The sequence below is a fragment of the Lissotriton helveticus genome, chromosome 5_1 (assembly GCF_964261635.1).
Source record: "Lissotriton helveticus chromosome 5_1, aLisHel1.1, whole genome shotgun sequence".
NCBI lineage: Eukaryota > Metazoa > Chordata > Amphibia > Caudata > Salamandridae > Lissotriton > Lissotriton helveticus.
In genome coordinates this window covers 1,071,323,862-1,071,340,431 of record NC_136065.1, presented here as the reverse complement: position 1 = coordinate 1,071,340,431, position 16,570 = coordinate 1,071,323,862, and the positions used below count along the sequence as shown (strand labels likewise).

At 42.4% G+C, this 16,570-nt stretch overlaps 1 long non-coding RNA gene across 1 annotated transcript in view; it reads left to right on the top strand.

Moving 5' to 3' along the window:
- LOC144753493 (uncharacterized) overlaps positions 1 to 16,570 on the top strand; it is a 187,921-nt gene that overhangs the window by 55,854 nt on the left and 115,497 nt on the right. The window contains exon 2 of the long non-coding RNA XR_013594386.1: positions 11,123 to 11,266. This is a non-coding gene — a long non-coding RNA (uncharacterized LOC144753493). The remainder of the gene's footprint in view (positions 1 to 11,122; positions 11,267 to 16,570) is intronic.

Genomic DNA, 16,570 nt, shown 5'->3' with positions numbered 1-16,570 from the left:
GTGGCAATTTCTTTTGAATTATCCAATACATTTATTGAAATTGACAGCACCAATAATGAAATTTTCTCACAAGGAGGAGATGACTTGAATGATTTTTTTGATCAATCTCTTGATGGCGAATTTATGGAATGTTTGGAGACCATAGAGTTACAAGAATCATCATTGCAGACTTTTCATGAGGAAATTCCTGATGAGGACATGTTACTAGTTCTTTCAAATTATGAAAATTCAGAAGATGTTGCCTGGGGGTGGGTCGTCAGTAGCAGTCTGTTGTGCGAATAGTTCCAAGGCAGCAGAACGCGCTGAAATCTAGATGGCACAAAGGTGATGTCTAGTAAGTTGCCGCCCAGCAAATAACGGCGTGGGGCGCCGCGGGGGTGAGTGAGTCCAGTAGGCACCACAGGTATTCTTACCGGCATTGCAGAATTACTGCTGGGGACAATGCCTGTGCTGTAGCAGGGTCACAGCAGAAACAAAAAGGATTCTGTTGAAGATGTTGTTGGTTTTCAATTTGAAAACAGTTCTGGTGTCAACTGCTATGCTAATGTAGTGGTTAATGTTTGGTTTTCTCTAGAAAATGTAAAAGAGGGGGAGGCAGTCCAAAGTTCTGGTAAAAGGGCAAAGGAAAGGATCGGTGGTTTGAACTATCAGTCAAAAAGGGGAGGGGGTGCAACAATTTTTCCTACCGGGTCACAGTGTGCTTTCACCGGAACTGAGGTTTGCAGGATTCTAGTAATTCAAAGTGAGGCTGGCGCCAGCATGGGAGCGCCGACGTCCCGCGGATACAGTTTCGTCACTCCACGGGCGATCATGGCAGTCATTCCCCATCGGGGGTGTCTGCGGGGGTCGGAGACTCCCGCGGCTCCTCTAGAATCTTCAAGGTCGTGGAGGACTACTGTGGTGGAGTCAACCAGTGACCGGGCCATTTCTTTATGCTGGGCCCGCTCTTGCCACGTAGATCGCCATTTTGAGAGTTCGGTAGCTACTGGCGATCGCGGGGTCAAATGAGCGGACGGGCTCCACCCTGCCGGGCGAGACGTTGCAGCATCGCCACAGTGGAAGAACCCTTTTCCGGGCGCCTGGAGCGCTGAGGGTGCAGGTGGGAAGCCTCCACTGGGGAGGCGGGAGAGGCCTGTTCGCACCGTCTCTCCCTCCCAGTGCACCCCACGGCGTCTCGCTTGAGATTTGTTATGGCCGGACCAGGCGATGAGGACGAGGGGGGGGGGTCGGAGGCATGTGCAAGACATCCCCCCCCAGTGTTGTCGCAGCCATTATTCAAGAAAGAAGAAGTGTCCCGTCCGTCTTCGGGCCGGGCTTCCGGTGGATGTCGGCCGGACGCCCCTTGCTCTGGCCCCGTGAACGGGTTCCTTGGTTTATCGGCTGCAGCCGGATCCCATCGGCCCCGGCCGTTGGTGGCCGGACTGGTAGAGAATGTGGCGGGACTACCTGACTACCTGAAACTGTCAAGGGCCACTGCTACATCTACGGGCGATAGTGAATTCAGATCAGAGTTATCCAGTAGCTCGTCGTTTCAAACTAGTACATGAAAACAATTTGATTGATTTGAACTATTTTGTTATTGACTCAGTGCCCAAGAATCTTAGAGGTGGGAACAGGGAGAAACAATGAAGACAATTGGAATCCAAGTATATGGTACTACTCGACACTAGGATTTCTAAGGGTCTCAATACGGGGGAGGACGTCCACAATTTTTTGTAAGTGGGGAGGGAACTAGTTCCAATTGTTTCTGTTTGTTTGTACTCTGCATTCTGATATTTGAGATGGGGTTGCTGAGAGACAGCATTTTTAAGCCTATCTTGGGGACTGGTTGGAGTCTCGTTTTTACCGTGATTTTAACCTTTGGTTTTAGTCTGGGTGATGGCGAGTACTCTTGTTGGTTTTTGGGATGGGTTTTTTAGGCTGTTTTTAACAATCTCATCCATTTAAACTTTGTATTTGATGTTTTAACTTGGATTTGTGCAATATTACAGGGTGAATTGTTATTGAGATTGCAAGTATAATGAATTTTCATGATCCGGATGGATCACTTAGGTTAATTCACCTGTTAGAATGCTTTATGAGGGAGGTTTCTCAATGGATTTATCCCAATATTGAGTATTTAAACTTAAACTAAATTCATGATCTAATTGCACTTGCACTTAGTACGGACTCGGACGACAGTGGGTCTATTTCAATGCAAACCCAGATTCCTACAAAGTACACACTATCAGAGGAATTGGGTTTTTCAATAGAGGACCGCCGTCAAACTTTACGGCCATGACCACAACTGAAGAAAAACACAGGAGAAACAACAGGCGCACAAGGATACATCGCGAGGGGCACAGGGAAAAAATGGTAACTACATCTACACAACCAATTGCTCCAGATAACACAGTGGTGAATTTGTCAGACACAGTTCTCACTAAGGCAGAGTTACAATTGTTATCTTTGGGACTATCTTTTTGCCCACAGAATTCCTTCAATTGTGTTCAATCCCGCATAGATGTTTTCAAGTTTATTCGAAAGCTTAAACTGAAGAAACATTTCAAGTTAAATAAAGCACAAGAGCAGGCAATTAACATCACCAATGCCAATCGACCCCGTAGCAACTTTCAAGTCCTGATACTAACATTCTACGAACTGTGCACGCACTCAATAGTATGGATAATGAAACTGTAGGGTCTACTCAAGACGATTTACAGGAAATGAACATCAAAACTAATCTTCCTTGTAGCAGTACTTTTCGGCCACCTTCAACATTCAATCCGTTAATGCCGAAAGATGCAATTGACACTTTTAATGATGATGATGATGTTGTGATCGAAGATCTTAAATCCCTCAATTATACCACTCTACGCAAATGCAAGAGATACAAAAACATGTAAATACAGTACTCAAAACTCATGCGGAAACTAATGAACAATTCCAACTTGATTATCAATAAAGCGGATAAAGGGGGAAATATCGTAATTTGGTCACAAACTTTATATATGGAGGAAGCAGATCGGCATCTAAGAGATAATACCTATTATAGAAAAGGCACATTTAATGATATAAGATGCATAAAGGAGGCAGTGGTAAAAGAAATGGGCCAGTGGAAAAGGAATGGATTAATGAGTAAACATGAATACAATTTTAACTGATTTTCCAGTTACTCCAACTCTATACTTCATCCCGAAGACACACAAAAATGTAATGCCAATACCAGGTCGCCCAATAATCTCAGCCCAGCGAAGCCTCCTTGAACTTCTATCGAAGTATTTTGACCATTTCCTTCATGAATTTGTGGAAGATCTTCCATCTTTTGTTAAAGATCCTGGTCACTTCCTGTCAAAATTGAACACCATCAAAAGGGAAGATGATTATGTACTCATTATAATGGATATTTGCACCCTCTACACCAGCATCCATCATGTGGATGGACTTAAAGCAGTAAAATATGTTTTAGAAAAACGTAACATCAACTACTGCCAGCATAATGAAATGATTCTGAGAATGATAGAATTATGTTTAATGAACAATTATTGTATGTTCAACAGGGAAGTCTTTCAGCAACTTCGGGGTGTTGCGATTGGGGCATGTTTCTCCCCCAGCTACGCATGCTTGCATGTGGGCTGGTGGGAAGAACATGTCCTTAGAGGCACCCATGGAGAGCTGTTTGACTCCCATGTGGTGGAATGTTGGCATCTTATTGATGACTTGTGCATGATTTGGAAGTCCTTGGAATCAGTGAATGAATTTGTGAAAACAATCAACAAGAACGATTTAAATTTACAGTTCAGTGCTGATATCAGTAAACAATGTGTCCAATTTCTTGATGTAGAAATATATATAGATAACAACTTACTGCAGACCAGACTACATAGAAAGACAACCCCTGGCAATGCGATATTGCATGCGAGCAGTTCCCACCCAGGTCATCTGATCAAAAGCATTCCGTATGGGGAATTTTTAAGAATGCGGAGAATCTGCAGTTCTGATAAAGACCTTGTTGAATGCCAAACCCAAGCACAGAATAGGTTTATTGCCCATGGATATGACCTGAAAATGTTAAAAATGGCGAAATTAAGTGCAATAGTCATTCAAGAGAGAAATGTTTGGGCACCACCTCAAAGGAGAGAAATAAAGAGGCAGGTAGGGTGAACAATGACCCCCACCTACTTAATGATCTGGTAAGACTAATAACGACATTCAGCAGTGAGGAGAAAAAAGTTAGGGACATCATTAACAAGCATTGCCCCAATACTTAAAACAGATATAACTGTATCCCAGTTTCTACCTAATCACCCTCTTATTACTTTCAGACGGGCACCCTCGATAAGTGATGCCCTGGTTAAATCTAGTCCGGAGGTGGTAACCACCACCAACTGGCTATCCAAAAGAACAGGCTTTCACAAATGCATTTCATGTCGGGCCTGTAAGTTTGGCATCAACACAACAGAATATTGGAGCTCTTTTGACCCATGCCCTATTAAAATTAAGGGGTTGTTCACTTGCCATACGGATTTTGCGGTAAACGTCCTTGAATGCACTTGTAAATTAAAATATATTGGTAGCACAAAATTACAGGTATTTAACCGTATACTGCAACATCTACCGGCGATAGTAAATTCAGATCAGAGTTATCCAGTAGCTCTTCATTTCAAACTAGTACATGAACTCAATTTGAATGATTAGAGCTTATTTGTTATTGACTCAGTGCCCAAGAATCTTATAGGTGGGAACAGGGAGAAACAATGAAGACAATTGGAATCCAAGTATATTGTACTACTCAACACTAGGATTCCTAAGGGTCTCAATACGGGGGAGGACCTCCACAATTTTTTGTAAGTGGGAGGGAACTAGTTACAATTGTTTCTATTTGTTTGTACTCTGCATTCTGATTTGAGATGGTATTGCTGAGAGACAGCATTTTTAAGCCTATCTGGGGGACTGGTTTGAGTCTCGTTTTTATCGTGATTTTAACCTTTGGTTTTAGTCTGGGTGATGGCGAGTACTCTTGCTGGTTTTTGGGATGGGTTTTAGGCTGTTTTTAACAATCTCATCCATTTGAACTTTATATATAACATTATCGCTGCGTTAGCGGCAGAAAACTGCTGCTAAAGCGGCGATAATGGGCTTGATAATATGCTCTTGAGAATTCCAATAGCTGCCCATGTTCTGGTGTTACCATAGGCTTCTATTGGAATTCCCAAGGCCATATTATCAAGCCCATTATAGCCGCTTTAGCAGCATGTTTCTGCAGCTAAAGCGGCGATAATGTTAATTCTGTTTCTTGATAATATGCCCCCAAGTTTTTAACTTCTTTTTAAATAAACCTGGATCCCTTACAGAGTGTAAATCCAGCAGGAGCAGATTTCATGCTACCACGCCCAACAGGGCAAAGCAATTCCTGGGCATACAGACCATCAGTTTATTCGAGGATTGCAGTTGCTTTGGCGAGTTTTAGAAGCTGAATCTGGAGCCCAAACAGGAGGGACATTTGCCATACAGGGTGGTATGAACCAACACCAAGGTCTTGAACTACAGTCTTTCCCTAATAGGGAGCCAGTGGAGATAATAGCACCCCTTGCGAGTTTCTCTCAAAAGTGGGGAATAACATTCCGATTTTAGGGTTTACTGCACCAAAATCTGCCTCTACCAGTATTTATTGGGCATTTCCCCCAGTTCAATATCACTAGGCTTGAGCTGCTGAAATGTATCCAACAATGCAGTTTTTACCTCACCCATTATTTACCAAGTGTGATAATAAATAGTCATTCTCATAATTGCGAATAGAGCAGTGACAGGAATTACTTGACATATAGTCATTTATTGGTTCACTTTTAAAGAAGGCCTTCATCTATACTAGGTGGTCCGAGCATTTTTGCAAATGTTTATCATTAACGGTAGCTGGGATATCTTTGTGGAACCCTAGGTATTTGGTTCAGGTGCCCTTTTATTGTGACATTGTAACTGGGGTTAAATAAAGTTCCTGCTGCGATTAATGTTCACTACTATGTGTTCTTCTATTAATATTCCAATAGAACAGAATGGAGATGGATGTTTTTAATTGCAATTTTTGCACTGGAACAACAATAAAATGCTAATAATTGCAGATTTACAAAGCATAAAAAAAAATGTAAAATGTTTGTTTCATATTTATTGTATGACCTAGATGTGCAGGACTTTTCAGCAGTGTTCGTCCACAATTTCCTATTTCTGGAACATTGAATTTTGTATAAAAACTACCAACAATTCCCGTGCACAGCGGAACTCTCAGGTGCTCCCTATTGTTGCTGTATTTGCTTTCCCCTTAGTTTTAGAAAGTTGCAGAGAAAGCCGATTTTGCAGCTGGGTTGGAGGGAGCGCCTGTGTTAGCAAACAGCAGTCACAGTTGTCTGTTCTGTTAGCTATGTGCAGGGTTCAGCAGCTTTGAGGGAGCCCACCAGAGAGTCTCCGAACAGGTGAGATGTACTGAGCTCTACATCTTTAGAAAGCATTCCGATCAGTGCTTAATTTGTAAAATATTAAGTACCAGGGCTCTGACCAGGAGGCTACTGCAGATTGCACCACCCATCGCCCCAGACATCGCTGCCAAAACAACTACTAACCATATCTATCGCATGTAAATGCAACAGATCAGATTATTCTAGGTCCCCAAAGCTAAAGGAATGGCTGGGGAGGCAGGTTTTAGTATTTTTTATGTATATTGTTTCCTACTGCTCATCTCTAAATTGCTTGAGCAGCGCCATTTTGTGGCAGACTGCCCTAAGTGTGGTGTTGCCAATTAGGTATCGGTGCCGAGCACTGGAAACCAATTAAGTGCTGATGTTCAGCACCGGAAAGCTCCTGCTCAAATTAAGCACTGATTTCCGATGCACACGCCAGTTACCATAAGGTGAGCAGAGATGCGTGAAGTTGATCAGATCAGTTATGGTGAACTGGTAGATGGGACCCACCAGCTATGCAACCCCCCTGTCTGTACTTATGGTTTTAAAGTTAAAGTTTGTAGATTTATATAGTGTGGCTTATCACCCGTGAGGGTATCCAGGCGCTGTCCGTGGCCACGGGGAGATTAAGTGATCTACCAGAGTCACAGGATGTTGCGCCGACGCCGAGACTCGAACCCGGATCCCAGCTCATCACATCTTTAGGAATATGCTGTAGGCACAAAAAGAAATGGTATTTGCACAAATGTAAAGTCTCCATTTGGGATGCCTCCGCATAACTTGGAGGGGAACTGCAGAACGTGCTTACAGGTGTGGTCTGCAAACTACATGATGTTGGTCCTCCACTATAGAGGTGCCCTTATAATAGAGTGGAATAGGGGCCGCCATGACAGTGCATATAGAGATTGTGCCTTGCCCTCCACCACATTCATGATGCTTTCAATGAGAACTGTATGTAGTCATTGTAGGACAGTTGAAAGAAATTATACAGATATGCACATAACCACTCCAGTCTTACAGAGGGGTTCAGATGTTCCTTAGCTTCATGTGCTGGGAACTTCCTTTCCCTTGCCTATTCTTGGCAGCTGAAGCAGGCTCACTTCCTTTGCAGTTGGTGGCTGTCACTTCATTAGCATGAAGACTTCTTCTCTGATTCCCTGCAGGGCAGAATGATGGGAAAGGAAGGAAATAAGAGGTCTAAACGTTCCTCCACTACATTGCCCAGCCCCACCACTGTCTAAGGTTCACCACAGTGTCATGATTTAGGGCTTTGATCAGTTCCCAACAGGTCCTGTATCCCACAGCACCAAATGGAGTAATGAGAGATGAACCCAACTGTCCACACAGTCTTCCTCATATCTTGTTTATAAAAATCTCAGCTCCCTTTGGGAATTTTATCTGCTTTGATCTCGAAGGATTAATAAAGCTAGTTGAGATGGCCTTCCTCTAAAAGAGCCTTTTCATAGCTTGCAATTTCCTCGCACACCAAAAGCAGTGACCTTGAGGACAGCTTTTTTCTGGGATGATCTATCAGATTAGACCCAGAAATCTTGATTTACAGTCAGGTGGTGGTGTTGCTCTAAAGCCTGCAGGAATCTTTGATAAGTGCAACACCAGCTCTCATCCTTCTGATAAATCACCCACACCTGCAAGGCTGGGCGGTCATTCCTCTGATCGCCCTGCAAGCGGTGTGCAATACCTTCCTCGTTTCCATAATGCAATAGCCAGAATGCACAACATTTCCTAATATGCTGGCCTGATACTTCAATCTTGGAGTGAGTCTGCCTTTTCCTGTGGCATCCAACATCCAGTATACCTGAAACCAGCAGTAAGAGGCCATACCATACGGACCTCAAGCAATGGCTAGGACAAGTGTCTTGAACAGTAAAAAGTATGAGAGCAATACATCAGCCAATGAGAAAATAGCAAATACTGGGGGAAGTATGGCATTAGAAACTAATGGTAGGCAAGATGAATTAACACCAGTGGGGATAGTAGATGAGTATGTTCAAGGGAGAATCGATAGGGAAGGGATCTGAACAGGGCCCTAATTAGATACCGTCTCATCTGATGGAGAAATGGGGGTAAACATGCAAATGGCTAGGGTGCAAAACCTGTGTGACTGTAATCCAAGGCCATCTTAGATGGCCACTGCATCATCATAATGTTGCAGTGGCCATCTTAGATAAGGGAATCCAATGGGATATGCAGGTCAGCTCTACCAATCAACTACACTCAATGTAATGCCTCATTTTCACAATGGCTGCATCCTGATCGTGTCCTCTTTCTATGTCTGTGCACTGAATCAAAATGTTAATGACATTCCAATGAAGAAATGGATGACAAGGGATGTCCCAGGCAATCTAAAAACAAGGGCCGACAAGAAGAGAACCCTCCTCCTCCGTGTATAGTTAGACAACTATTGACCAATCAAATATTGAGCTAATATTAGGAGACTGATGAACAAAGGGGTGGACACCAAAGTCTCTTTCTGTAGCTCCTTTTTTCCTCCTTTTGTGGGTATGACATGAGTTCTTGAAACAGCCAAATCTTTCTCATGCCGAACTAAAATGAAAACTAAATACCTGACGAATGCGTGGGTGAAGGAAGATGAAGCTGAGAGCCAGGTGAAAGCCCAGAGCTCCACCATAACTGTAAAATAAAAAATGAAAAAGCAGCAACCACAACAGTAAAAAGGAGGTAGCTACAGATGAAGGTGAAAGTGTTGCAGGAGAATTAGAGAACCCATACAAAAGATATAATAATTGTGCTTGTACTTTGTTGGGTTTAAATTTCCCCTTTGAGATTCTATCAATCGTGTAATTGAGTGGAAGTATGAAGTCTCCACCTATAATTATACCTACATTTGAAAGTAAGTTGGTGATTTTCTTTGTGAAGGTTTGACCAAAGTTACGGGGAGTCATTATTTGGGGCATAAATATTGATTATATAGAATTCTGTATTGTATGTTTTTGCTGACAGAATAAACCATCTGCCATTTGTATCTGATTTATGAGATTGTATTATATAATGTTAGACTTCCTCGAGATCAAGGTGATCAACCAGCTTTTTGTTGTTGTGCTGGGGAACTATAGCAGCTTTCAATCCAGGTGTACTTAAATGTGAATGCTTCTCTGGTACTTATTTTTGTCTCTTGGAGTAATATAATGTTACCTTTAGAACAATAGCCACTTCTTTTTTTCCTCTTGACAGGGTGGTTAAGTCTTTTAGTGTTCAAGGAGAGTATCTTAGTAAACGTGTTGTATAAGGCGCTTATTTAAGTTGTTACATGTAATAGTATAATGAAGCTTTGTATGCATGCATTTAAGGGCGATTGGAATTTGAACCCACTCCAGTTGGTTTAGGAAAATAGAGATAGGAATCTGGGGTAGAAGAACAATTTTTGAAAGCTAGATTCGGGAAAGGAGAGATAAAGAGCTCAAAAGAACACATAACCCCACCCAAAATCATCTGTAGAGAGCGAAGGCACTCTCTAACCCACCCTGGAGACATATCCTCAGAGAGGGAGCGATACGAACTGGCCTTCATAATAACTGTCATCACAAATGGTATAAAAATTACAATGAGCAAACCTTTGACCTGTAGCTATGATGTAGAAGGCCTAAAAAGGTAAACACATAGTATAACCCTTATTTCTAAGATTTATATCATTAACAGCAAAAGACCACCAAAGTTTATACGTTGTCCCAAAAAATTATATTCTTTATAGGGTTATATATCATTACAACTGAAACAGTGCCAGTTAAAGTTGAACCAGAAAGTGTCAGAGGCTTAATGTATAACAGATATATAATATTTATTGGTAACATCCGGGAATATCACAGAGAGCAAGAGGAAAGTCAACACTTAATGAAGCCTGTGGAATTGTGGTGTAGAAAGAGAAAGGTGACTTGACATAGAATAGATTTGAAATTCCACCAAATGTGCCTGTAAGTTACGCTATGACATGTTTATTGAGTGAAAAGTCACAGGTAGTCAGGATAGAGGGCATTAGTGAACCATCTTGGATTGCGAAATGCCTTCAATAAATTCTTTGAGATCCTGAGGATCCTCAAAGTATTTCGAGTTTTCATTGTAGGTAATTTTGAAGCGAGCAGGACCCACAAAAAAGAAGGCAATCCAAAGATCTTAAAGCTGTATCCTAGAAGCAAGGAAACCTTTCCTGTGTTGGACTGTTTCTTTTGCGTGATCTAAAGAAATGATGATTTTGGACTTATTCCATGTCACATGTTGGTGTTTCTTCATGGGGCTAGGATTTCTTTGGCACACCTGAATCGTAATAGTTTGAAGTGCATACATCTCAAAAACCTCATGGATTTGACTAGCTCTGAGTTTGGTTTGCCTGAGGGAATTCATCGGGTCATTTGATTTCAAAGTCTTTTGTGAAGACTAAACCAAATGTTTTAGGAATTCATGATTATAGAAATTCTGCACATGAGTTAGCCCCATCTTCTGCTCCCTTGGGTAGACTGAAGATATGTATGTTTTTTCTGCAAGTGCGATCCTCTAGCGCTGTAACCTATTTTGTAAGGGCCTAGACCTTGGTGAATAGAGAGTTTGTCATTTTTGGTTGTGGGAGTTGCTGCCTTCCAGTTGGCGAATCCTGGATTTTGCTTCAGATATCCAGCATGTTAAGATTTTAAGGTATATTATCTGTTTTGTATTTTAAGGGAGAGTCATGGAACGGTGGACCTGCTTTAGATCTTTTGTGACCAGCCTTCACTTCCTTGGACTCTTCTGGATCTTTCCTCCTGATATCTGCCATTTTGATTTGTGATACAGCAGACAGGTCGAACTCTGGTTAAGGTGTTTAGGTGAGTATTGTTGTGAGCACCATGGTCAAGGAGGATTTGGAGGCCTGGGTGATGTGAGGCAATGCTGGTTAAGTATTGGAGGCCGCTCAGAGATAAGATACACTGGAGATCAAGAAAGCGGCAAGGTTACTGGAGTTAAGCTGAAGGTACGACAACAAAAATAACTTATTTCATGTGTAGAGTAGCTGAAGGCTGGTAGCGAGTCATTTGAGAGTGACCCTATAAGTATGGATAATAATAAGCAGGAGATGGTCATTTACGGAGAGAAAAACCTGTTGTGTTTTTAGGACCTGTTCTGTTGGGACTATTGTTGGGAATTTACAAGCACTTTATGTGGAATTAACAAGCTTCAATAAGGTAAGATATCAAATTTTATCAATCAATTTGAGCAATTTTATAGAATAAGGAAGCTCAGTGGGATGACCCTCTGTCATCTTCAAAGGGCCAACTCTAGGAACAGGGATAATTCTAGGCTGCAAGGCGTACAGTGAGAGTTATGGTCTTGTTGGGTGGAAATATACTACCATGAAAACTGGCCAAATAATTAGTTTTGCACTAACAATCTCAGGTGAATTTAACCTCCCTCCCACCAACATGTTAAAACACGGACTACTTCAGGTAGGACATACACTTAAGGAGGGGCAAGGAACAGTCCTGACAAATACCAATGGCCAAGTTTTTAGGTGGAAGTAGGGCAGAAATATGCTGCATACAATAAAGGCTTGCATTGTACAATCCTCTTAGGACACTGCTTTTACCCATGTGAGGAAGGGGCTGTTGATAAAGAGATTACTTTCAGATCTTCTAAGCATTTTTACTTTATAGGCCCTACAAAACGTATACCAACCTGGAGGGTTCTTCTTCTTCATTACACATGAATAGAGCAATCTCCCCTGTGCTTGTTTACCACTTCTCTTGTCTAACTAATCCAGTCCGCCCCAAAGTGTTCTATAGGAAGCTTGCTACATACCTAATGTGTGCTTTGAGTGAGGAGGTACCCAATTATGCAGTATGCCACTGGAAGTGAGCAAAAATAAGAGTTTATTTTAAGAAAGCCTGCAGTGAGGTGATAGTATGACTAGGGTAAGATAACAAGGAGATCTCATGTCTAAACCATCCACAGGGCACCCTGATATCTGCATTTTTTAAGAATCAGCACTCTAACTGGCATCACAAAAATATATTACAGAAATTTTGTCAGACGTGCCAGGCAGAGTGGTTAACCTCTGAAATAAGATAATACCTAGGCCTTCATTTCAAATTCTGAGAAGGCTGAATCAGGCATGACTTTGGGTGTTTTCATAAAAATATAGAAGTATAGAAGCATACCCGTACAAAAAGAAGGCTATTTTAAGGAAGGCAAAGGCATGCATTGAAAATGTTCATGAAAGGGGGTGGTGCTATGAGAATCCATACGTAATTTGCCTCGATTATTAACAAATAGTCATGAAAGAAGGGAGAAGAATAGTAAATAGTCTTACTTACAAGCTCATTTGTAACTCTGCACTTGTAGATTTACTAAAGCACATTAGTGCAGATTTACCAATTTCAGCAATTCGCAAACCTTTGCCAGAGTACTTCTCGAAACCCTCAACAGTCGTTTCCAGGAGTACTTCATGAAAATGTGAAAGAATTAAAAAATCGAGTCAAGAAAAGGAATTTTGCACGCATGCCTGTTCATTGTGTTCAACTTTGCACGCAAAATCCCTTAGTATGAGTGTAATTAGAACTTTTTATTTTTTTTCTACCACAGGAAGAAATATATTTCCCTGTGGATACAACTATTCCTCAAGTAAATCTGTGACTGTTTTCAGAGTGGGTATTCGTTGTGGAGACGTTTCTGAATGTTCACAAACTCTTAAGTTTGTGGGTTTTCCCAAACTTTCTCTAGGGCATGCCCACCCTCCATGAAACTGCCGCTCGTTGACCCTAGTAGAAGATTTTGTACTATAGTAGGGTAAGATTATGAACGGGTTCATCTTAATCGATTTATGTGTGCAAATTCACCTTTTGTGGTTTCTTTGCAAATGAAAATCAACTCGTTTGCATATGTAAATATTCTAAAATGTGCAAATGCTTTTGTCATTGAAAATCGAAATGACCCTAGCTTAGGAACTGACAACATACAGAATTTCAGTGACTACTAATGCATATGCTTTTTTAAATAAGATGTGTATAAATGGAAGAAAAATCATTGATAGGAAGAGCTGTGGAACGCCATCCAGCCAATTTTACTACTCAAGGCCATACAAAAGCAACACATTGTGATCTTAAAATAAGAGGTTGCATATTTACATACAAATATGTCTTCAGTTACTAGTGGTGGCACATGAGTTACAAATGGGCACAGAAATAAAAGACCCTAGCAATCTAGACTTATGGCACCCTAAGAGCCGTTGAGTACCTCCGCAAAAGGGAAACTGGCAGGATGCATCAACACAATAGCAGCAGATGGTAAGGCTGTAGCCAAGAGGTAAACAATATACAAGGATGTTACCTTGTTAGAAATGGGATTTCTGGTTGGCTAAGGCTTGCAACAAAGCCAGGCAGAAACCACCACTCTAGTCAGGGCAAGGGAGTTACACGCTGAAGATAACCTCTGCTCACCCCCTAGGTAGCTTGGCCCGAGCAGTCAGGCTTATCCCAGAGGCAATGTGTAAAGTGTTTGTACAACACACACACAGCAGCAACACACTAGGCACACCACAGAAAGGAACTCCACAAAAGGTTATATAAAAAATAGATAAAAAAACAAACACTGGTGGAGGGTCCAAGGGCTAGATTAACGACCCATACAGACACATGCCCAAATATAACTTAATGATAACAACAAAGAATGTCTGTAGGTCAAACAGAGAAGAGAAAGAAAGGTTCAACTGTGGTAACTTGAGTGTAGCCTAACCAAAAAGCAAGTGACTAATCAAAAAAGTGCAAAAAGTGTACCCAACAACACACAATTCCTAAGTTTGGAAAAGGTGCCCATCAGTTCCCACACGGTACCGCCCTATTCATCATATGGGCTCTCCTTTTTCCAGGAGAAAGGGTGTAGTCTTTCACTAGTTGTTTTCGTGAAAAACAATCAACCCAATGCGAGTAGTAAAGTATGTGAAAGGTAGGACCGAAGATGTTAAATATATCAGGGCAACTGAATTGCAGTGCAGAAAATGTGTGGTGAAAAATTAAAGTATATAAAATTGGGTAGAAAAAGAGTAGAAAGATACAATTTTAATAGGTTCTCTCAGATCTCCCAACATTAAAACCAAGAGAATAGACTAGCAGATTTAACAAAATATCCGCAAGCTAGTCGGTCTACTAGCAAGCTAGGCAATATTCACAGGGGATTATTTACAGGACAGGGCCAATCGGGCCACTGTCAGAACCATTAGATCAGGTAAATAAATCTAAAACACAACCAGTAACTACTGGTACCATAATGACCTAAGCATTATCACATTAGCATTAGACACCATCCTAAAATATCATAGCATGACATTAGGCAATAAATCACATTAGGCCCAAACCTCATTAGCATAAACGCATTACGCACTAGGTCTCACCAACATAAACACATTATGCATAAACATCCTAAACATAAACACATTATGTCATAGTCATCACCAGCATAAATCACATTATGCAATCACATTAGGGCCTTGTGCCCTACCAACATAGAACTGACCCCCTTGCCAACTGGCCTTTTGCTGCGGCTCAAATGCCCTCTGTCCCAAAATGTCAGGGCTGGCTGCCAATGCAGCAGAATCCTTAAACGGCACAATTGCACAGGCCTAAACAGAGCAGCTGCAGCTAATTGTGGTGCAGCTGTGTGGGTAAAAAAATGTGGGCACTGGCACTCACTGTGCCCTCTCAGTGGGTCCCCACTGGGACTCTGTAAAACAAATGTGGCCAACGTTGCAGTTGCATGCAACAGCGGTGCAACTGAGGAATACCCAAAGAGGCCCTGCTCTGGGCCTCTCTACACAAAAATGCACCAACGTTGCAGCTGCCCACTTTCAGGCGGGGCAGCTGGTGTTAATAACTCAACAGAGGCACAGGCACCCCTGGGCCCTCTGGACCCCCACGGGGCCCTAAAAACACTGTGGCCCACGTTGGAGCGGCCAGCTACCCTGCGGGACCACTCAGGCACCAACAATGTTCCTCCGGAGAGCAGGCCCCGCTCCCGGAGAGCGGGACTTGGAAAAACAAATGCCCCCCATCGTAGGAGCGGCCCGCTCTCTTGTGGGTCCGCTCAGAACTAAGAGATAGCACTGTGCCTCGATCCGCACACACAAAGAACAACTGAGAAGCCCCATTCTCCGGGGCTGCCGGGGAACTCTACCTCTGGTGCTCCTTTCCTTCTCAGCAGGGGGAAAGACTCTTCATCCGGTCCCTCTCTTGGCCCCTGCTGCTCTTATATAGCCACATATATATATTTCACAGTGGGGATCACCACATACATGAGTCAGAGTTACCTCAGGAAGAGCATTTTCTTGTTTTGCCGTGTGACAGACCTTTATGAAACTTTCCAATAAAAAAAGATCATCCTCCTCAGCTCCTTTCTGGAAAGTTTTTCCGTTGAACCATTAAGCAGGGGCAGAGAAAAAGAGGGTCCCAAAACACGTTTTTCACCATGCATTTTCCATAGGAAACATTAAACAATGATACAGCCAAAACAAATTAACTGAATTGCACCAAATTTGGCAGAACACAATATCTTTACCCAGGAAGTGTGCTTTTTGTGATTTGGTAAATATGGTCAGTAGTTTTTGAGAAATGAGATTTAAAATGTATGGCTATATTGACAGTTGATCCCATGAGACTAGTTAAAAAATTGAGGCTATCTGATTGGCTGCAATTGCTTTTTTCCATCTGCCCGGCTCGCTCCCGCTGGACTTACAGTCCGGTCGGAGCCAGCAGTCTGATTGGCCACAACATGAAAGAAAATTATACGGCTTTCTTTACCGGACATCAGACTTGGTCCCTGTGTTCTGCAAAGGTAAAAAATTAAGATATTGGGGGCATGGTAGGGACACTCTGACCATCATGGTCCATCTGGGACCCCTTCTGGGGCCCCAAAAAATTGGGCTCCGGCATGAGGAAGAGGAGCCCTTCCCCATGTGCTTCAGTGGGTTTTCAGAGGGTGTCCCGCAAAAGGTTGGGGGGGTCTGTTGCCGGACGGCTAAAGGCCATCTGTGGTGGGGTTTTGGCTGCACGTGAAAGGTTGCCCCCTCCCCACTGCGCACAGTCAAATGATATATGCCACAATGGGTAAGAGCAACCCTTCCCTCATTTGCCTTAGAAATTTAC